We start from the raw sequence: 23575 nt of genomic DNA on the forward strand, positions 1-23575 counted from the left end.
AGGGGCGTTCCTGCGCAGGGAGGGGCGTTCCTGCGTAGGAACGCCTCCTGAAAGTGGCTGAGTGAAATCTATGAGATTTCACTCAGTCACTTTCAGGGCAATGCTGTGTCAAAACCCTGCGCCTGCTTGAAGCAGGCGTAGGTCTTAACGCAGCATTATGTAGACGGGGCACCCCTGAGCCTTGCTGGAGCTGTGTCGCGCTTGCGATGCAACTCCAGCAATGCGCCACATTTCTGGCACAGATGCGTCACGTATCTGTGCCGTTTTTGCACCATGGTGCGCCGCATTATAAATGCGGCGCACCATGGGTGGCGGAGCTGGCGCACGTTAACTGGCGCATCCCTGGGGATGCGCCAGTTAACATAAATCTGCCCCAACGTATTTCCTTACCTCGCTGACTTGTTGGTTAAGGCACCATCAGCAGCATCCACCCGATCACCAACAGCGGCTTGCGTGGATTTGTTTGCCAGGTTAGGTCTGACTTTAAACTAGGAAAAATCATCCCTTCAACTGACAAACATCACCTTCTTGGGAGTGATACTGGACACAAGGCATTTCCCCTCCAAAGAAAGGCAACTGAGAATTGCATCTCTTTTCAAAGACTTCACAAATAGAAAGTGCCTTTCAGTGTACAAGTCATTGCTGGGAACGATGTCATCTTGCATTCCCCTCGTACCTTGCTGCAGGTTAAGGATGCGTCCGTTGCGAGAGCAGCTATATATACAATGGCTTCAAGCATAGGGATCCTTCGAAGACCTAGTCAAGGTAACGCCGAACATTGTTCAAGCGGTGAAATGGTGGCCCCAAGAGCGGAACATCTCGCGGGGCCTTTCATTCCTCACAGAGCCAGCCCCACTGATAATTACTACACATGCGTCCCTAGAAGGATGGGGAGCCTTCCTTCAGGACCTTAAAGTCAGCAGCCGCTGGAAGTTGCACGAGCAGAAGATGCATATCAACTTATTGGAACTCAGAGCCGCCCGCTTGGAATTGCTGGCGTTCCTACCAAAAATAAGATCAACTGTGTTAGTAAGAACGGACGACACAACAGCTATGCATTACTTTAACAAACAAGGAGGAACAAGATCACTCTCCCTGTCGCAAAAGGCCCATAGAGTATGAGAATGGGCACTGCAACACTAGATATCCAGAACAGCGGAACATCTCCCAGGAGCCCAGAACGTCCAAGCAGATACACTCGGCAGGCTCAAATCTACCTGCCACGAATGTGAGATCACCAAGGGGTTCTAGACAACATCTTCCAAAGATGGGGGGGGGGGGAACCAACAGTAGACCTCTTCGCAACAGCAGAGAACGGGAAATGCTGGTTCTTCGCAAGCTGGCTTCCCCAACGGGGATCCTGCGGGAATGCGTTTCTGATGGCATGGTAAGGCGTCTTTGCTTACGCCTTTCTTACAATTCCCCTCCTGCCACGAGTTCTTATGAAGATCAAGAAGGAGCCGTGCCGGGTGATCCTGATAGCCCCATGGTGGCCCAGGCAGCACTGGTTCACAGAGCTTCCTCTACTGTCGGAGGTCCATCCGATTCGCCTTTGACCAATACAGGGGCTTCTGACTTTGTCCCAGGGACAAGTGCTACATCCAGATCCGAAATTATTGCACTTAGCGGCCTGGCTCCTGAGCACTGTAAGTTTCCCCATCTAAAGATCTCAGAGGAATGCAAAGACATCCTATCAAAAGCCAGAGCGGAGAGTACGAACAAGACCCACAGAATGAAATGGGAAAGATTCTGTCTGTGGTGCCAAAGATGTAACATTCATTCTCTGAATTCGGCAGCGCATGAGATTATTACATACATTTTACTTTTGGCTCATGCATCGATAAAGGTACATTTAGCTACAATATCACTCTACAGGAGGACTTCCTCAGGACCAACTATATGGTCTGGAAGAGTCATCCAACAATTCATGAAAGGATTATTCCGGGTTTTTCCTCCAGTAAAGCCTCCACCACCTCTATGGCAGTTGAACATTATTCTTTCTCAAGTAATGAAACAGCCCTTCAAGCCAATACACAGGGCAGATCTTAAATTTCTATCATGGAAAGTTCTGCTTCTCATAGGGCTCACTATAGCCAGGAGAGTGGGGGAATTACAGGCTCTCACGATTCAAGACCCTTTCTTACAATTTCAAGAGAATAGAATGATACTCGGGACTAATCCAAAATGTATTCCAAAAGTTCCAATTGACTTTCATTTAAATGAGCCGCTAATGCTCAAACTGTTCTTTCCTCAACCAACAACCGCAGCGGAAAGAGCTCTCCACTTGCTGGATGTCCAACGCTGTCTCAAATTCTATTTACAAAAGACAAAACCCTTCCGCAAATCTTCACAACTGTTTGTTGCCTTCAGCACACCCAGGAAGGGCTTCCCTTATCAAAAAGAGGAATCGTCAGATGGATTTCCAGTGCGATAGAGTATTGTCAACCGACCATTCGACAAGAGCAGTGTCCACCTCCACTGCTTTGTTTGCGGGAGTTACCTGGATTGTCTACACCCTCCATTATGCCACCTACTGTGGGAGGAGGCATAGTCGTAGCCTGGAGGAACCCCCACCCCGCCCTCTTCCATATGGCAGAGACTGAAAGATATGCTTCACCTCGCTTCCTTCACCTTAGGGGTGGAGTTGGCAGAGGTGGGGCACAACCTATTGTTCCTATTTTTTGCTGCAGGTTTTCCCGCCAAAAGTAGAGGTGTAAACAGGTTGCCATCAGAGGTTAGGGGTGTCATTGCAATGGGGGAAGACCTTTGAAGCTTCCGTCTCTCGCACTGTGCCCATCCTGGGGGAGTAGGTGTGAAACCTCTGCACAGGACGTGCTTTGTTTCTGGTCCCTGAGAGGGGGGCTCTCAATCCAGGGGTCCAGAAAGATTTCTGGTGGTGGCAGTATGACTAAAGCTAATCTGCGACCACACCAGCTTTAGTGGAATTTCAGTGGGCACCTCTGAGGTGCCCTCTGAGTAGATGTTTTAATAAATGACACATTGGCCTCAGTGTGTGTTTATTAAGGAGTAATTTGGTACCAAACACTCCTGCGTTCAGAGAAGCCATTATGTCCTGGGGAACTGCAGTTGCATAGTTTCCAGCCCATGTACTCTCTTTGGCGTCCCTGGCACTTACACTATCTAAGAATAGACTTGTATATTATAGGGGATTATATGCTCATGCAAATATGTCCAAACCAATGAAATAATGCACCCTGCTTCAAGGCTTGCGAGAGCGGTGACTTACCTATATCTTGGACAGTGCTGGTTGGCGTGGCACACAGGCAGTGTGCCATGTCGACTGTCATTTTTGTCTACTCTAGGCCATGAATGCTACAGTGGCAATCTGCATGGCCCAGATGAGAGGTCACTAGGGGACTTTCTTCAGTCCTAATGCCCTTTGTCCCCTTGTACCAGTTACTAGGGACTTGAAGGGCGCTAGAATGGCCAATTGTGGAAAAGTTTTATGGAAGAAGCACTGGCATAGGGGACCTGGTAGACCGGGACCCTGTGCATTATATTTGAAAACACACCATTTTCCATGCAAAACGTGGGAGGCAAACTTTGTCAAAAGATCCACTTTCTCACAGATGTCTTATGAAAGCACACCTCATATATGGGGATTACGCCTGGACACAGTATGACTAAGAATTCAGGGTGTTTATGGTCTTGGAACCCAAAATGGAGGGGCACTCAGATCTTTGGACACACACGATGGAGCTGATAAACTATTTGAAAATCATATTCTCAGCAAGTGGTTTGCACATAGTCCTTTGTCCCGAATCTATCATTACACACAATGATCCAGTGGATGACCTACCTACCTCTGCAGGCCTGAAAGCAATCTCCTGAAGGAATCCAAGCATAAATTTTTACAAAAAAGTGTGCATATTTTGAATCTGAGAACAAGGGCAATTATAGAAGCTTCCGTAGTTGAAGAAATCATGGTCGGCTGTGCAAAGGTATCGGGATCTTGCTAAACAGGCACAAAAGGCAGAGGGATAACAACATTATGCTCTTGCCATAGTGATTATTGTAATGATATTTAGAAGCTATTATCATAAAGAGAAATATTTGATGTTCACAGTTCTGTTTTCATTATCATTTTTTTTATTCATATTTGCTTAACAATTGCAGCACACTTGGGGACTTATTACGATGAGGCCTGGAAAGCCTCTGTCTGCAAGTCGGAGATTTTCTGACCCTGATAGCGATTTCAATTCCAGCCTCTAAATTACAATCAAGCCTGTCTGAATTGAAACTGGCCGGTCATTCCAGCTTGATTCAGGCAGGCTTAAGGAGGCCGGCCATTTGTCGACCTGCCCGTAATCCCCATGGACGGCGTCTCTCCCATAGGGATAACTATGCTCGGTTTCGGACCGAATTTCCACTCAGGGCTTTCTGTCATGGAAGCCTGTCAGAAAGTGAGTTTAGGGGCCCCTAGAAGAGCCCCCTTGCCTTCGCAGCCTACGGCTATGGGTAGAAGGGGCACCAATGGTGCCCCCATTAATCCCTGCAATGCGTTACCGGCATCTCTGGGTGCTTTCCACGTGGTGGAGGGATTAACGGGGGTGCACCATAGGTGCAGGTTGTGGTGTTGGTAGGGGTATAAGGTTGGAAGTATTTTTATTATAAGTATTTACAGAGTTTTAATTATTTTGAGTTATTTAAATGATTTATTCATGCACATTTTGTCAGTTAATTTTTTTTATTATTTTTGATGTTTTTTGTGGGGCTAAAGCTTGCTAAGGAATTTAATTGTGATGTTAATTGTTATGAATTATTTAATTGATTATTTGTGATTGTGAAATTAGCAAATTTGTAAAGTCATCTATGTGATGCAGGTTGTGTTTTTAGGGGTAATGAGTGGGAAGTTCATTTAGTATAATTTATTTATTATGAGGTAATTGTTGTTCATTGTTTAATTTACATTTTATCGCTTAACTATTTTTGAATTGAATATTTAAAGTTTATAGATATATTTTAGGTGTTTACAGAGCTATTGGCTAGGTACTTATTTAAGTAATGTAAAAATAGCTCTTGTTAAAAAAATTATTTTTGTTATGTTTTTATTAATTTGAAATTAACGTGTTTGTGAAAATTTTGAAAATATAGCGTGGGATTCGAATTTTTGTTTTCGTAAATAATAAACATTTTAATGTCATTTTTTTTAATGTCCCCATATATTTAAAATTTTTATTGGTTTAATGTAGTTCAAATATTTGTACTGGTACTCAACAACTCTAATGTTGCAGACTGGAGTGGGAATAGTAAATTCGACACCTCCCCTATGCAGCGGATGGGGTTGTATTCCCTACCGTGGTGGTGGTGCTTACCAGGCACCGCCATAGGGATTACAATGTGCCTCACTGTCCGCATTTTCATGGTGGGTAACCCGCCATGAAAAGGCAGGCAGAAAGCGACTTTAAGGGGCTGTAGGTCTGCCGTTGTGGAAGTCTCATCAAAATGCCTGTTGGCACCACTGACAGCCTTTTGGGAGGTCCTGTTGAAGGATAATGCCTGCCCACCATCCTAATCCGTCGCTATAATTTGTATTTTTGTTTTTTGGTCCCAGTGAATCAAAACATCATGGGTTGGTTAGAACTTATTTTTCAAAAAAATATAATTGCAGGGAACTTACTCGAGAACCATGCAGCGAGTGAGCTGGTGTCTTGTAATCTCTTCCGTTGAAAGTGGATGAATCCGGAGGTGTGATAATAATTTGAGGGGTGTAAGTTGATGAAAAGCCAGGGTGTGTTCACGGAGTGCACCAAGGCCTCAATCCGATGTCTGGTGGGACCATCTCGGAATCGGGACCAGGTCGGATTTCCATTGACTCCTATGGGAGCCTGTGTTCCGCCTGACAACACAGGCTCCTTTGGGGAAAATGGAGGTGTGTGAAAATCTCTGCACTCTGTCGCTGGCACCCCATTGTGCCTGTGACACAGTGCAACATTTTACAGGGTGGTCCCTTAGATACCCTCTCTGCCCCCAACTGGAGGCCTCAGGATGAAGGGGGCCCTGCTAGTCGCACCATTCCCGCTTTGTGGTTTTGACAACTAGATGCTCTACTGCGAGATTAGATATGGTAAAAGGGGAGGAGGCAAGTAGCCCTGCTATACTACAACGCCCATCGCGGAAGGAGGACTTGTAGTGCCTAACTTCGAGCTATACTTTTTAGCTTTTGAACTCCAGTGGCTGGTGCAGTGGTTGACAGATAGTGGCCCAATAGGCACTGACCCAGGGATCCGTACGGATCTGATGCTGACAAATATGCTAGAACCTTGCCATCTTCTCTACAGGAGCGACCGAGGGGGCGAGCGAAGGGGGAACAAAAACAAGCGGCGAAGATTACAAAAGATATGACGGCTAAATAAAAACACTGAGTTGACCTTCATAAAAACGCTACTGCAAACAGACCATGATATACCACACGACAATGGCCAGGTAGGGAATGCTCAAACTGCCCAGGTCACACATAAAACTTGGGGAAATTGCGACATCTACGACCAGATGTGTGTATAATGACCCACTGGTGGTCTAGCGCCCACCCGGCCCAACGTATCTCATGCACACGCCCCACACCGCCTGCTTAACGTATTAGCAAATTCAAAACCCTTAGCTCCACTGCTGTTAGATAATTACATAGTATGATTCACCAGTTGTATTGCTTTCTTTTATTAAATGCCGGATAGTTACAGACTGACAAATAATATTTGACTGTATACATTTACCAAAATAACCTTTTCCTAAAACTTATAGGTGAAGTAAGACTTGAACGTATGAGACTGATTTTATGTGTAAGTACTTTTATGGATAACCTACTCTATGGCTTCTTCGAATTGTAACTAAAGTTAGTACAGGACAATTTTATATATGCCAAAGAAGTGCTGTATTGTGATATATCACTAATTGCTGAACTATATTATTATGGATGTATACTAAAATAAATGGCAATACAAATGTTGAAAAAAAGGTATCCATGCAATACATATCTGGGCTTTGCGGGGACAGGGGCGGAGAAGGGAGGAAAAGCGTACTTGATGAGAAACTCAGTCGGGCATAAGTTCCCGCTAGAGTGTCTCTTTAGTTCGAGTGGGACGTGCTGGTTAAGTAACCTGGAAGTGGTTTGTATTGACAGTCTAGTCTAGAAACCCTGGAAAGCAGCCGGTGACTAGAATGCTAACTACTATCCCGTACACAAGCGCATTTAGGCATGTAATTCAGTACGCAGTACCAGCAGCCGCTATAGAGAGCCGTTCTGTACAGTGGACTGGAATGCTGACTGCTGTGCACATGGTTGAGTTTAGCAAGTAATTTATTGCGTACATTCAGAGACCTAGTAACCTTATAGCAGGACAATACATGCTGCATCTCGAAGGGGCCCTCCTCAGGACCCATGCCCTACATACCAAAAGGTACCCCTTACTAGGGACTTACAGCAGTGCAAAGGGCCTTGCCAATTGTGGAATAATTAGGCATATACATGATTTTTGTGAAATAATACTGGCACTGGCAACCTGGTTAGCAGGAACCCAGTGCTCTTCAAAGTTGCATCAGCTATCAGGCAAATCATGGGGCTAACTATGTACAATAGGGGCACTTTCATACAGGCATTTTATAAAAACCTCCTAAACATGACTAAGGGCCTGATTACGACTTTAGCGCTGCAACAGCACAATGCAGCCTTGGCTGTGCAAGCACCGCCAACTGCATTACAAGTTGGAAATGTGCAGCTTGTAATATCGTTGGCAGTTCTTTGGCCATTCCCATGGTGGTGCACTGCAGTGGGAACTGGCAAAAAGTTCCAGCATGGCATGGACTGTGACTTCCATGCTGTGCTTTAACTGGGGGAAATATATTCATGGGGGGGGGGGGGACATGTTGTGCCACCCTGAATGTATTCCCAGGGCATGGGGGCCCTGTAGTTCTTGCTGCGCCAGCTTATTCATGGTGGGGCTCTGCCATGAAATTGCTGGTGGTGGAAGAACTCCAAGTATGCTGCTCGGGACTTTGCCAGTCCCTGCTCAGTATATTGTGTTGTGGCGCTCCTACACCACTGACAGGGTACCACTGTTCCCTTGCGCAGCTGGTGTTCCACTGGCACAGATACAACTTTGTTCGTTGTAATCTGCAGTACATTGGAACTCCCTCACCCCTCCCGTCCCACCCCATACTCGTAATTATGCCCTAAAGTTAAAAGTTTTGGTCTGAATAATATGCAAACTGACTAACTTATTAATTTTTTGTTTGATGTTTCCTTTTCCAATAGGTACTATGTGTTTAATTCTTCAGATGGATACATTTACAATGCTGTCAAACAGAAGAGGCAACCTTACTAAAGCTGTAAGGGTTCCAATGTAATTTATAATAATCTATTGAGTATTAAATGCCGAGGTATAACCCCATTATGCTCTCAGAGTACCGAATACGAAAATTGTGATATGTAGGAGGTAGAATCTTAATGTGTTTACAATAATATAAATATCTGCATTGCTCATTGTTCTGGTTTCATAAGTAAAAGTTTTATTTCATATTTATCTACCAATTGTAGCCCCCTTTGTTTCCATAAGTGGAAAGTTTACAGTAAACATTTGAAAAGTGATTTGTGGTTTTCCGTTATACTGTCTTGGGTGTATCAATCTGTATATGCAACAACAAGGTCAGTTTCCCAGTCGTCAATGAGCGAGAGTCTGACTTTGCGTACCAACGGAAAAAAGGACCATTATCACCATTTAAACGCATGGGAAACTACTACCATTTAAAAAATATAAATATATATTATGTATTGTAATAAAGGCTTGTACAAATATCTATTTTCGCAAACTGCCAATTTATAAAGTAATTGCAAATAAAAAAATTAAAGTGTTTTTTTTTTGTTTCCTGTTACTGACTCTAAAATAAAGTGTATCGCTGTAATTATTATTTATTCATAATTATTGTGGTTTTAAAAATAAAATGTCTCTTAATCTCACTGTTTTCATTTTTCCCTCTAAAATACATTTCAGTTAGTAGGTAAAAATTAAGTATTAACTGGGTATTAATATAATACCCCGCCCATTACCCCTATATCCTGTCACTAAAGGTGAATCTAGAAGTGCTATTAAACATTATTGAAATTTAATGCTAAAATAAAATGTATTTAAAGACCAAGGGGTCTATGACAATCTCTATTGTAAACCCTCCGACCTTAGGTCAGAGGCTTTACAACCGATGTAGCCCATTTCATTTCTGATCAGCTGATTACCATATAGCCGGTCAGAATTGAACTGGCCTGTCATTGCAGCTGGATTGCTACTGGCTCCAGGAGCCCATAAGCCATTCAGAGACCGGCCTGTAGTCCCATAGGAAAGTGTTTCCACCTTTAGGATTAGGATGCTTGGTTTCCCACAGTCTTTCTGACATGGTAAGCCTGATGGAAAGCGAGTTTTTTTTAAACCTGTTTTTTTAAACATTTGAGAGAAAAAACACATTGTTCAATTTAAGTTGGTTGCAATGTCTAAATTAGAATATCAAAAATGTATTTATATCTATGTTCCATAAATAAAAGAAGTTTTAAAAAATGGACACTAAGGCGTCCATTACGATGTCGGGTGGGATGCCAACGCCATGGTGGCGGTGGCGATCCGCCTGACATAAATGCCCGCCTGCCACCCTTTTCCCCCCGACACGTTACGGGGGGACCGCAGCGGAGGCAAACACCGCCCGCCACTTTTCTTCCCCAGTCTCCTTGCATCTGGGGCGGAAAAGGGTTCATATGGTGCCATATTTGGATTTGTGTGAATAGGTGCCTTTCCGCTGCGATGCTGCCCACGAAAGGCAGGTGGTCTTTGCTTTGGGGGAGCCCCTGCGGGCCCCCCTGGTGAAGGCCAAAGTGGGGGTGCACAGGGGGGTATCTAAGGTACTCCCCTTTTTTTGCATGTACAAAGCAGCAGGCACCGCGCGGTGCCTGCTGCTTTGTATATGCAAATGCGAGAAAGCATTTTTAGCATTGTGGCAGGCGGTGCAGAGTGCACCGCCTGCCACAATGCGAACAATGAAGGATGTGCCCGCCACTGTGGCGGGTATATCCTAATTCCCCCAACGGAACCCCTGCCCTTATGGCGGGCGGTCCAGCATACCGATAGGGCCTCATTAGGATGGCGGGCAGACTTTGTCCGCCTGCCACCCTAAGTATTTTGACATCTTTAAATCAAAATGTATTTAAATTTTTTTTCTCGAAAGACCTATTAGCCAAAACAACAATGAGATCATTAAAATATCAGTCAGCAATATTGCGGCCCAACACATTTTTTTTTTTGGGGGGGGATTTTACAAACTAGAGTTCGACAGTTGAATCTGCCTGAATACTATGCTTCCAAAAAATGTTCAGGAGGAATGCCATTCAGTATGATGGGAGCCTGTGTTTGCAACAACAACACAAATGCCTATAGTGGGTAAATCTCACTTTTGACAAAATGACAACATGTAGAGTGGACTTAACAGAGCCCATGAAGTGTCAAAAAACATTTTTAGGTGGTGGACATACCAAGTAAGTAAGGATGTCAGAATACAAAATCTGAATGGATGAGTTGTAAAATGTATCTGCAGATCTGTATGGATCGCATACGAAAAACTTGAGGCCCCATTACGATGTCGGGCGTATTGCCTCTGCCAAGCTGGCGGTAGCGGCCGCCGGTCTGGTGGAGGTAATCCTTTCAACAGCCATTCCCAAATCCACCCCGCCATATTAGTATGGGGGGGGGGGGACTGCGGTGAACAGAAAAACCGTCTGCCGCTTTTCTGCCCCGGTCGCCTTGCCATATTACAATGTGCAAAAATTGATGCCTTTTCGTGGCGGCGTTGCTGGCACGGAGAGGCATGTCGTGTTCACTCGGGGGGGGGGGGGGGCCTGCAGGCCCCCTGAGTGAGTGAGGGAGGGGGTGTGCACACGGGGTACCTGTGGTACCACCCAGCATTTGCCTAAACAAATCAACAGGCACCGCGCGGTGCATGCCACTTTGTTTATGCAAATGCATGCACTCATTTTTAACATTGTGGCGGGCGGTGAAGTGAGCACCGCCCACCACAATGTTAAAAATGGGGGATGCTCCCGCCACTGTGGTGTCTAATCCTAATGCAGACTTCGGGACACCCACCCTTAAGGCGGGCTGTCCCGTCTTCCGTAAGGGTGTTGGGCGGGCAAAGCATCCTAATGGGGACCAAAGAGTACACTTTGACCTTATGGATCCATGGCACACATTTCCACATTGACTACTTATGGGTGTCAGTGAGACAGCTTTGTAAGGTAGAGTTTACATAAGAAATGTTAAACCGCAAAATATCGTCATCTTGCAATATTAAAGAATATGTTAAACTTAATAATGATATACTAGTGATATACATTAAGGAATGTTTGAAGTCAAATTTTATGTTTTTACCAAAAGTATTCAAAAATTTTGTAAAATGAAAATTCTCAACAGTAAAATTGAAATAAGTCAAGTGATAACACAATTGTAGTAACAGCCAATTGCAAAATGTTTTTTTTTAAGATATCAAAAAATTATCATTTGTTCCAAAAATAAAACACACACAAATCCTTCTAAATATCTAGTAGCTTCGTGTGGCAAGTATCACCAGCACTTAAACTGCCACCGCCTCCCCCCCCCCGGAGTGGCTCTGCATCCAGCGCCTGCTAAACTGCTGAGGAGGGCTCATCCTGCACGCCGCACGGGACTCCAGGAGCCCGTGCGTGATCCCACCTGTGTGGAGGCACGCCCACTGTCATATACATCAGTATCTGTTTTCCGCGGCACGAAGCCCGGACAAAGGGCGGGCTATCCGGGGACGACAGAGGACGGGCCGCACCTCGAATGCCCTCTACCTCAAGGTAACTGGGCAAGTCATAGGTACGCAAAAGGTATAGAGCGTACTGTAACCTATATCCGTCCAGGGGTGTGGAATTTATACTCCACTGTGACTGAGGATGGCTAAAAAGAAATCCATGGAAGGAGGGGAGGGGGGGGCTATTGAGGCAGCCAAACGTCAGAAACGGAGCTAAAAAAAAGAAAGTAAAGGGAACACCTAAGCATGCTGGGATGAACTGCATTATGGACAATATTAACCCCTTCACTGCGGCGGCTATTCTGCCGCAGTGCTAAGGGGGCGGGGCGGCCGCATGGCGATGGCATGCTGTTGACGGAACTGCTCCGTCACCAGCGTCGGTGGTGCTGTGCTGATGACTGAGCGGTTCCGTCATGGCCCGCCCCGCTCAATGGAACTCAGCGCAGGCGCGGAATTTGCGCCGCGCCGAGCTGGCCATGACGGAACCGCTCTGTCATCAGCGCCACCGCAGCTGATGACGGAGCGGTTCCGTCATCAGCAGGCAACGGGTTAACAATACTATTGATGATTGCCAGGAAATCCTATCTTCTGATTTAGGATTCCTAGAGGTCGTAGAGCCGGCTAAGGATTCAGGGTGTCCAAAGCCTAATCCATCAGAGGTTGAAGGCCCTACTAGTACTATCCCTGAAATGTTCAGAGCCAGTGCTAAATCGAGTATGACTGCTCTGAAACAACAAGGGTTAAAAGGTTACACAAAGGGGGAAAGGGTAAAGGTTCTCCCTACTGGTGAAAGTGAGGGAAATTTCCAGGTTTTACCTGTGATCGATATTATTCCAACTCAATGCTCAAACAGGTTCACGGTACTGGCAGAGATTCAACAGGAGATAGAAAAAGGTACCTCTAGTAGTGGAAAGAACACCTCCCCTATAGTAGTCATAAATGATGCTTGTGGCCACATAACCCCAAGAGACAGCCTAGGAACTATTAGTGATTTAGTTAATCTAGTCTCACTACTTAGGGACGAGATTGAGGGCATGAAAAAATTAATAATTTAGCTGTAACTACAAAAAACAATCTAGGTGACCCTAGGTTTCAACCAGGGGTTTCTCATAAGACAGCTACTGCCTATCCAAGTAAACTTTCTCAAGGTTCCCTCCCATTAGTAGGGAAAAGCGTTCCCACAAGTAGCAAAATGCATAGGGCTGATTATGCAGAGGGGGAAGTGACAAGTATATGTAATACCCCTATTCCTACCAACAATAGGGCAGACCACTCCACGATCCAAGGCAGTAAATAAGCCTAGCGTCCAGAGGACACAGAGGGGCTCCAATGGGGGGGGGCAAGGATCGACAGGGCCTATACTATCAAAGGAGCCAAGAATGATGGCAGGGGCACAGCATCATGGTTTCCCAATAAATTGAAACAAAGGGCCGCCAAATTACAGCTCAGAGCCCACTAGGGTCCAAACACATGTAAAGGGTAATTATGCCACAAATACAATATTCATGACAAATGTGCCCAAGTGCAAAGAGAGACCTGATTGCCCAAGGGAAGGGGTAGACTCCCTGACTAACAAGGCCATTCACTGGCTGCGGAATGTCAGAGGGTGTCGATCGGTTATTAGGGACGACATAGTCAAAGCTAGGAGATTCAGCCATCCTGGGGCCACTCATGATGTTGTTGAACTAACTTTGTCTTCCGATAACCTAGCTGAGAATCTGTTCATGCTAGAATTCAGATCAAGCCCCCCCCCCCCCTATACATTCGAGTATACAGCTGAGAAAGATGCTCCCTTTTCCATTCTCGCCTCCCTTAGTCAAGGATAATAGGCATGGGTCTAATAGATCTAGGCTCAATTCCATTGATTGACTACCCAAAAGGGGGACGGACGAAATGACCAAAGATCCCAGGTTTTGGCAGCCCTAGACCATCTGATTGGCGCTCAACCAAGTGAGAGCAACATACTAATTGCAGGGGACTTGAATATGACCTTTGAACCCCTCTCAGTAGGTGACAGGTACTCTGGGGAAGATGTGGATTCCGAGTGGGGGATCCCCAAACTGGACTTAAAACCAGTAGGCAGATGGACATAAAGCATAATCCAGATGAACGCTATATGTAGCGAAAGGGGGTTCAGAGCACTGAATGGAAGAACCGCGAGTGACGGCCAGGGTAAGAACACCTTCGACAACGGCCGCTCGCAAAGCAGGATTGATTATGTTATCTGCAACCTGGCAATTTGACACCTGATGAGCGACATGAAGGTGGTTAGTAGACAGGAGAGTGATCATAACCCCTTGTGTATTACCTCATATGGGGGTGGTACCTGGAGGGACAAGTAATCGTCAAAGAGGTTCTAGCAGAGATCGTTCCAACGAATGACATGAGGCGGGTTAAGTGGCCCCAAATTATGACGAAGAGCGAGGTGCTAGAGAGCATTAGTGAAGACCTGGATAAAACTACTTCTGCTATGGAAACCATATTGAGGATAGGAACTGAGAGTGGAAATGAACTGGAAAAAAATATTGATCTGCACTGTGACTTTTTTAATCTAGAAAGAGAGATTTTTATAAGGTAGTCCCCCATTCTTAAGGCAAGAATAATCGCCCAAAAATAACGGGGTGGTATAACGAGGCTTGTAGGATGGCAAGATCTTCTCTGGGAACAGCAATTAAAAATAGAGACCCAATGGTCATTAGGGTAGCAAGACAGAAGTACAAGGCCAGCATACATATGGCCAAGAAGCAATAGGACGACCAGCGCTGGCAAGACCTCAAAGCTGCCAGCATTGCCAAGGACTCTAGATTATTTTGGAGTATCGTTAAATGGGGGAAAGGAGGTCTCCCCGAACCACCGACTAATCATGTTTCGCAGAGCAGTTGGTTAGAATACTTTGGAACCCAATATACATGCCGCCCTGAGGATAAGACTAGGGAAATTGTAGACACTGCTATATTTTTAGTCCCTCCTTTCAATAACACAGATGTAGCAGTAGCTCTGGATTCAGTTCCAAGGGGGATGGCTCCCGGACCTGATAGGGTTCCTGCTGATGTTTTTCTGTATGATAAAACGCGATGGGGCACGTACATATTGGAGCTGGCTAATGCGGTGGTGCTTGGGGCACCAGTACCAAAGTCTTGGCAAGGGGCTGTAATAATCCCTGTGTATAAGAAAGGAGACAAAACACTCCCTGTGAATTACAGGCCCATTAGCCTAATAGATACGGTACAAAAGGTGATGGGTATAATGACCCTAGCAAAAATTATGGTTTGGGCAGAAGAAAACAATGTTTTGTCATCCTACCAAGCAGGCTTTCGTAAGCTTACTAGCACCATATAACAAATATTCAGGTTCACGCTACTTCACTGGAAGACAGTGTAGCTAGGGAAGGGTAGCCTCTATGCTGCTTTTATCGACCTTCGAGCAGCCTTCGACATAGTTCCTCGGTCACAGCTGTGGAAAGTGTTAGCCGAGATGGGTATGCCGCAGGAAATTCTGTCATTAGCGATAAGACTGCATGAGTAAAACGATGCAAAAATTTAGTGGGGGAGGCATGGGCAAGTCACCGCTGAGTTTCCGTTACAGCGGGTGGTACGCCAAGGCTGTGCCATGGCCCCCACGCTCTTCTCATTATATATTAACGGTGTAGTGGAGCGTATGTTGTCTGGAGCCGTAGATGCTCCCACTTTGGATAGAGCGAAAACGCCATTTCGATTATTTGCAGATGACACGCTCATTATGTCCAAAACCCCTAATGGACTACAGCGTGCCCTGAGGATTTTTGAGGGCTTTTGTGTTGATCGTGGGCTAGAAGTCAACGTAACCAAAACAAAGCTTATGGTATTTAACCCACATGCCAGCTTCAAAGGGAATTTTTATATGGATGGCCAAAAGGTGGAAATGGTCTCAGAATTAGTCTACCTGGGTATCCACATAGCAAAGGGCGTAAAGTGGGGGAAGCACACAGAAATGGCGGCCCTTAAACTCCGTCAAAATGCAGGTGCTATAAGTGCTGAGCATAAAAAATCTTTGACTAAACCGATCCTGCCAGCACTTCAAGTGTACGAGGCTAAAGCACTCAGCTCGGCACTTTACGGTGCCGAGCTTTGGGGTTATGACAATTTAGCCCCGTTAACACTTGCTGAAAACAAATTCCTGCGTAATCTTACTGGCCTCCCTAAAAGCACACCCATGAAGCCATTGCGCTATGAACTAGGTAGGAAAGCCATATCAGACCTGGCTAGACTACGACCCATTTTATATTGGCGTCGTATTTGGGTCACTCCTAAACTTGCTCATTATGCGCAGGGTTTTTTAGATGTAGTTAAAACTGATAAAATCCATATGATAGGCTGGCTAAAGGAATTGTGCAGAACACTGGAGAAAATGGACATGAAGGGACTGTGGGAGAACGCAGAGCTAGCCCAGTTCCCGTCAAAAGACATTCTAAAAGCAAAGTACTGGGAAATGGTAGCCCACCGGAATTGGAATGATGCAGACCCCTCCTCCGTGGAAGGCCGTTTCTTGGAAGTAAAAGTTTCCCCGTCCCTGGAGCCCTATTGGGACATAATAACTAAGCCTGAGGACAGGAAACTTTATTTCCAGCTTAGAGTGGGGTCACTCCCAATTAGATCGCTGACGGAAAGATGGGCAGAAGGTAATTCCAATGTTTGCTCAGCTTGTAATAGTAAAATCGAGTCTATGGCCCATCTTCTTTTTGTTTGTGGGGCCTATTCAATCCCTCGATGCGTTTGTCTAAGGGCGATGTGCAAACAGCTTGGTACGAGAGAGAGCAAGGTGGCTTTAAGAATAATCTGCACCAGCACTTTGCCTGTTATTTCTGTGGCGTTTGCCAAATTGTTGGGGTGGTCATGGTCCATCAGAAAGAAATTCTTATTGTAAATGTAGGTCTGCTGAGATGAAGGTGGGCATCTTACCCCCTAGCCAAGTGGAATGCTTTGACCACCTACTCTGGGTATTTACTGGTTTTATAATTATAACTCTATGTTTTTATTACTGATTTTAATATTTGTGAAGCCATGACGCTTTATTCTTTTAAAACTTTTTTGTGTAAATTACTTTTTCTTTTTTCTGTAAATCCATTTTATTATGGACCAAAATGGTTTTTAAATGTATTATGCTTTTATGAGTTTTTACCTCGAATAAAGCAAATTTGGCTTCATATAAATGTACCTATATATGTATATGAATATATATATATATAGAGATATACATGTATGTCTATATATATATATTTATATACATATATTTTGTTATTTAGTTAGAGAAAGCAAAGCAGAAATATAGTTATTAAGGTAAATACAATGGGGAAAATGTTATCCATTGACATGCTCCGACTGTCCCACATACATCTCCAATATTCTAAAAATTATAAAAATGAAAGATGTGTTTTTTGTTATTACATTTTTTTATTAAATCCTACAAAACATGCTAAGAATTTTTTTATAAAAAAAACATATTTAAAAACTTCTATATTTGCAAGTTGTCTGTAATAAGAAACATAATCATATACCTAAAAGGATTTCGATTATATAGTATAAACATTTTTAATTTTACATGGTATAATCAGGATAAATACAAAATTATTGAGAGCAAAATTTGAAAACTGAAACATGTAAATTGTAGGATAAACCATACAGACAATAGTACGTTAGTGGGAAAGTAGGATTGTGGATGGGTGAAATTGTTTTCCAATTCCAAGCAGCGTAAACATTATAAAAAGTGTTATTTGATGTAGAGGTAAAATGTAGTTTTGCAACAGTAATAAGTGCAAGAACAGTGAAATAATTGTTTTGCATAAGTTTAACGTTTATTGCTTAATATTACATTAAGTGGAAGATTACAAACATTGGATTATAATTTAAAGAAAATAAAACACATAAAAAATTCTAAATATCACTAAAAATGTGTTTATAAATACATACATTGAGACTAAATATTTAAAGTATAATGTGAAGAAGAAATATTTAAAGTGATAATATCAGAAATAATAAAATTTAAAAACCAGCATTGACCTCATTTTTTTAACTTTGAATACAATGCGGCCAATAGAAATATCTATAGTACCGTGGGTGTATTTAGTACAGAGATGTGTCGAAGCAGTCAGACTGATCCACATCAGGCTGCATTTGGTGAGATGGGATAGGAAAAAGCATCAAACGATGGATTACGATGCAACGTTCAGCTATGCTTTTCATACAGCTTTTTCTACATTTATAAAGCTGGTAGTATTTTTGTTTGTTCTGGTCACGATCAGAGTTTCTAACAAACATATACATACTCAATGGTGGAATCCTCAATTGGTGTACCACATGCACATACTTGCATGCTGTGACTAGCATGGGCTGTAGGGATGTTTTAAAACAAACCTGTTCAGATTATAGCTTGTGATGCGGACCTTTTCCAGCCTGTAACACAAGTGTTTATAAAATAGAGAGGTTTTCACGTGACTCAAAGGCAGTCGGTTCACAAAATAGGTACTGACTAATTGTGAGTCGATCACATTCTTGCAGCAATGGCGTTAAAACAGTCTTCCAAATGCAATCATTATCCTAAATAATGTTATCCGTGCTAATGTTAGTTACATTCAAAAAACAAAACAAAAGGAAAAAAGTCTTTACCATAACATAAGAAAATTTGAAAAGTTAAAAAGACTGTTAATAAATGTATTATTACATCAAAAAATGAATACGCTTTAGTAACAGATATTCGAGTACAAATACCTTTACTAAAGTATTAAAATAAGATAATTAGTACGTTTTATAAATGAATATAAATAAAAAGTGAATACCAAAATAATAATTTAACATTCTATTTGTAATTATTGAAATACATATAAAAAAGAAATAGAATAAGAAATGATACCAAACATTAATATACATATGATTAAAATAATAATCTGTGATATTTTAAAATATGTAATTTAAAAATATGTAAAATTATTAATGTATATAACTTACAATGTGGAAAATTATCTTACTTTCATGTGTACATATTTATATATAACAAAAGTCACGCTAATGATATCAAACAAACATTATCTGAAGTACATATAAAGCTTTAATGTTTAATATTTAATTATGTGTTATAGATTAACATTCTATTTAATTTTGACAAAGACAGCAATTCACAGGTTTTTAAAATAGAAATCGCTAACTCAGCAGAAATAACTAAGTATTGCACACTATACGTATTTCTCCAATTAATATTAATAAACGACAAATAATAATTATTTAATAAGAAATATTTTAATCCACATCACATACAGCTGCACAACAGTAACCAGTCAGCTATAACATGGGGGTGTAGTAGGATGTCGGAAGGATGTCCGCAGCCGGCTGTTGGTGGGATACACTGGACATGCGACTGACATCAGTCTGCAAATGAGCAACGGAAACCTGCCAGTCACATTGTCATTGCTGTTTAACAGCAGCAGTGGTAAATCACAAACACATTTTTTCGACCAGTAAAAGTCCTCAGACTTAACGAGTGGCAGTGCTGGACAACAAAAAAAGAAAAGAGACAGTAATGGAGCAGGGTATGACAACAAAAATTATGTCGCCAGAGTACGCGAGCATTTCATCTTCATTGGAACCCCCATTGAAAGGCTTGCAGAGACTGGTACAGAGGGAACAATGTGGCCCACAAATATGTTAGAGGGGAGCATAGTGTAAATATCAATTTTTATATATCCACCTACAAAAATGATTGAGTTGGAAATATAAAAAGAAATTGAATATTGAGGACATCCATATCATTGGACAAAATATTGACCCTAAGGTAAGTAATATTGAATTTTTTAATATCCAAGTCAGTAATATCAAAGTTAATAATATAGATATTTGTATTATTGTAATGTATAATATTATGTTTCCGTTTAAAGTTTTGGTTAATTTTTTTTAATTTCTTTATTTATAATTACAATCTTTCTCTATTCTTTAATAATTTGATTTAAAATTAATGGTATGTTTTAGTACCGGAGCGGGGTTGTAGGTTTATAGGGTAATAGGGTGAGAAGTAATTTAATAGTAATTAATTGTTTATTTGAATGTATTTATTAGTATGGATAATGATGTAATGTATAATTAAATATGAATTGACAATTCATTTTTTAATTTGATAATTCATTATTTTTAAACGGTAAATAAGGTTTTTAAATGTTAATGAAAAATGTAATAGGTAATTAATGTTTTCATTTGTTAATTTACAATTTTTAATTTGGTAATGTAATTTTAACTTGGTAGACAATATAGATGATAGGGAATTAATATTTTAATTGGTAATTTGTGTTTATGATTTGGAAATTATTTTTTATTATTTGTTCATTAAAGTGTCATAAAAAGTATTTTTGGGTTTGATAATAAATGTTATTGTTTACATTTTCTTTATTGTGATTTAATTTTAACCAACGGTCGTCACGAGCGCTACCTCCCCAGTGCTGCGCACGTCCATTGGACGTCCATTCAGCACTAGTTCCAATGGACAGCGCAGCACTGGGGAGGGATATTTACACGCAGCTAAGGTGTTAAATATAAATTTTTGTATTGAAAAATATTTTATTGTTTAAGATTAAAAAAAATGTGAAAAATATTTGTCAATTAATATTCATTTTTAGGTATTGTTAATTTATTGTCAATTACATTTTTAAATTGTAATGCCTTTTCATAATTATTAATTTTTTGTAAATGATGTTGAAGTACTTAAAAATGTAATAATTCATTAATAGAAATCTAACATTTATTTATAAGTATGTGATATTTAAATCCTACGATATCCAACGTTACCTTACTGTTTCAGTACCTGGAGTTGGAATAGTAATTTTAAACCTTAAGATTTTCAAAGTTTTACCTACATTTGGACCCTCTAGAGTTGGAATAGTAATTTGTACCTCTATGCTGTCCAACGCTTGCCCAACAGTAGAAATCTTTGGAGTTAGAATAGTAATTTTAACTCATACGTTAATGAACTATTTCCCTACTGTTGAACCCTCTGGATTAGGAATAACATTTTTTTACCCCTACGCTATACTAATCTTTCTCTACTGTTCCACCCTCTGTAGTTGGAACAGTAATTTTAACCCCTACGCTATAAAATGCTTCCAATACCGCTGACCCATCTGGAGTAGGAAAGTAATTTCGACCCCTACGCTATACGAAGCGTTCCTTTCTGCTATAAAATATGGAGTTGGAATAATAGTTTGTAAAGCCTACGCTATCCAACGCTTTCCCTACTGTTCAAACATTTGGAGTTAGAATAGTAATTTTACCCCTACGTTAACCAACGCTTTCCCTACCTTTCCACCCTCTGGATTTGGAATATTAAAGTTTTAACGACAACAAATCCCAACACTTTATCTAATGTTGCCACCTCTGAAGTTGGAGTAGTAATTATTACCCCTACGCTATCAAACGATTTACCTACTGTAGCACCAAATGTTAAAATTACAGTATTTTGGGGGGGGGGGGGTGGAGATTGAATAGTTTTTGAAATTATTTAGCTATTTCAAATTTGTATTAATATTTTTGATAATTTAGTGTAATACTAAAGTTGAAATTATTGAAAGTAAATGTAATTATTTACAAGTATTAAATCAAATTAAATATTTTTTATTTATGTTATCGTTTTATGTTTAGATGTATATGTAATTTCTAAAATTTTTTACTAATGTAAGGGTTAATAAAATAAGTTTTAAACGTTATTATCAAATAAGTAAATATCAAATATGTTATGTATATGTTTAATTAATGATACATAATGGTATATATATAAAAATTTGTTAATTTAAAATATCAAATATTTATAAGTATGTTATTATTGTTTACAAATATTATTTGATGTATTCAACACTTTTTTTAATTTAAAAGAAAAAATTATTTTTAACATGCTTAATTTTTTTTTCAATATTTTTGTACTTAACATGTTGTAATTAGGATGTCAATCTTGTTAACTTAGATATGCCTGCGGCGATTGTTTTTTGTAGGTCGACATTTAGCACGAAAAACTCTGGAAGTGATTTGTTGGAGGGGTGTGGGTAACAGGTGGCAAAGCCTGTACAGTGCCTGAAACACAGTGCAGGGAAATGCAGGACATGGTCCTTTTGACATTGCAAAGTTGTTGCTTGCAGAAACATCCGCCGCAATGTTAATGGCTAGGCACGTCCCGCCGCGTTTGTATTTGGAATGCAGAATAAAAATATTTAAAACAAAAGTTATGCCGTTGCTCTTCAGGGTGGTCTTGTCCTGCTACCATGCCAATCGGGGTTATTATGAGAAGGCAAACCTAATGAGGCCATTAGTGCCAAAATTGTTTTATATAATTTACTGAATTATTTCTAAAATAAAGAAGTAATAAAAAGCAAAATTTTTAAATTATTTATAAATCTCATCAATGTCTATACACCAACAAACTATATGCTGCTCCAGAAGCTTAAACCCCAAAAGACAGTGAATTATAGAAGCAACAATTATTAGTTATATTTTTGATATATTATTTTTTATTTGCTTGATTCAGACATTGCATTTATTTAGATAAAACCCTAAATACTTCGGCAAAGGAAGATTAATGGGGTATTGAATTTTTTTATTCATTTTAATTATGTCAATAATTACCATTATTAAAAAAAGGAATAACAGAGATCTAAAATTTAAAAAAATTATATCGTATAAAATAAGATAAATAATTTGATAAGAAGGAAAAAATTATAGTTCAATATTCTTCAGTTGGATATATAAGTAAAATATAGTAATAGATTCAAAAATACTAACAACTGTATTATTTACCTTCAAACAAATATTCTTGATTAGGATAATGTTGCACGCCTTAAATTTTAGTGCAAATATTGCATACAAAATATTTATGAATAGCAACATTTTATGTATCAAATTAATTCTGAAAAACAATATGTCATGAGTGCCTGAATTTTACTGTAACATATATCTAAGAAAGTCTGCGTGTTGCTGTACCTTTACTTGTATCTCATGCAACCCCAACAGGAGACCTAACTTATAAGGACAACACAGTACAAGGCCACTGACAACAAGCATCAGTTGTGCTACTAACTGAGATGCAATTTGGTATGACAATGCAGTATCAGTTTTCTGTGTCAGGTACTATAAACACACGGAAAGTAAACCATGAGAGGAAATTTGATGAGGAAGTCACATGCCTTAAAAATCAGTTAGGTCTGACAATGCAAGTGGTTAACGTGAACGATCATTTGCATGACTACAGAACATAACACTTGAGCAAAACAACCGGAACATATATAACTTCTTCTGAACATGATAAATGTAATGGCTTTAAGTATGAGAAATAATTGAAAAAGTTAATTTATTAAAAGCAAAAACATTTAAAGAAAGGATAGAGCAGGTATGCTGATTTGATGCACAGTTGAGTCAGGCACAGTCACAGGCCATGTTAAAGACAATCACATGCACAAGTGATGGGCGAGTCACTGGCCATGAGGACATATTGCAGATAATGGAATTGTTAACAAGGCACTTGCCTCGTTCAAAAAACAAAAGTAAAGATAAAAATATTTCTAAAAAAAAAAAAAAAATCATGATCAATTAAAAAAAAAACATGAATTCATTAAGAAATCGAATAATTCAAAAAAAAAATACACAATAAGCGCTATGGATTTCGAAAATGCAAAATGTAAATTAAATTTAATTGATCACTCCTAAAAATCATACACAGATGTTAGAAAATGTGAACAAATTTATTATATAAA

At 40.7% G+C, this 23575-nt stretch overlaps 1 long non-coding RNA gene across 1 annotated transcript; it reads left to right on the top strand.

The window, feature by feature from the left end:
* The first annotated feature begins 1089 nt into the window (after positions 1-1089).
* Positions 1090-8870, top strand: LOC147728727 (uncharacterized). Its single transcript, XR_015309385.1, has 2 exons — positions 1090-6800; positions 8273-8870. It is a non-coding gene; the product is annotated as an uncharacterized LOC147728727 (long non-coding RNA).
* Positions 8871-23575: the final 14705 nt, after the last annotated feature.

This window comes from Lissotriton vulgaris, chromosome 3_1, assembly GCF_964263255.1.
Source record: "Lissotriton vulgaris chromosome 3_1, aLisVul1.2, whole genome shotgun sequence".
NCBI lineage: Eukaryota > Metazoa > Chordata > Amphibia > Caudata > Salamandridae > Lissotriton > Lissotriton vulgaris.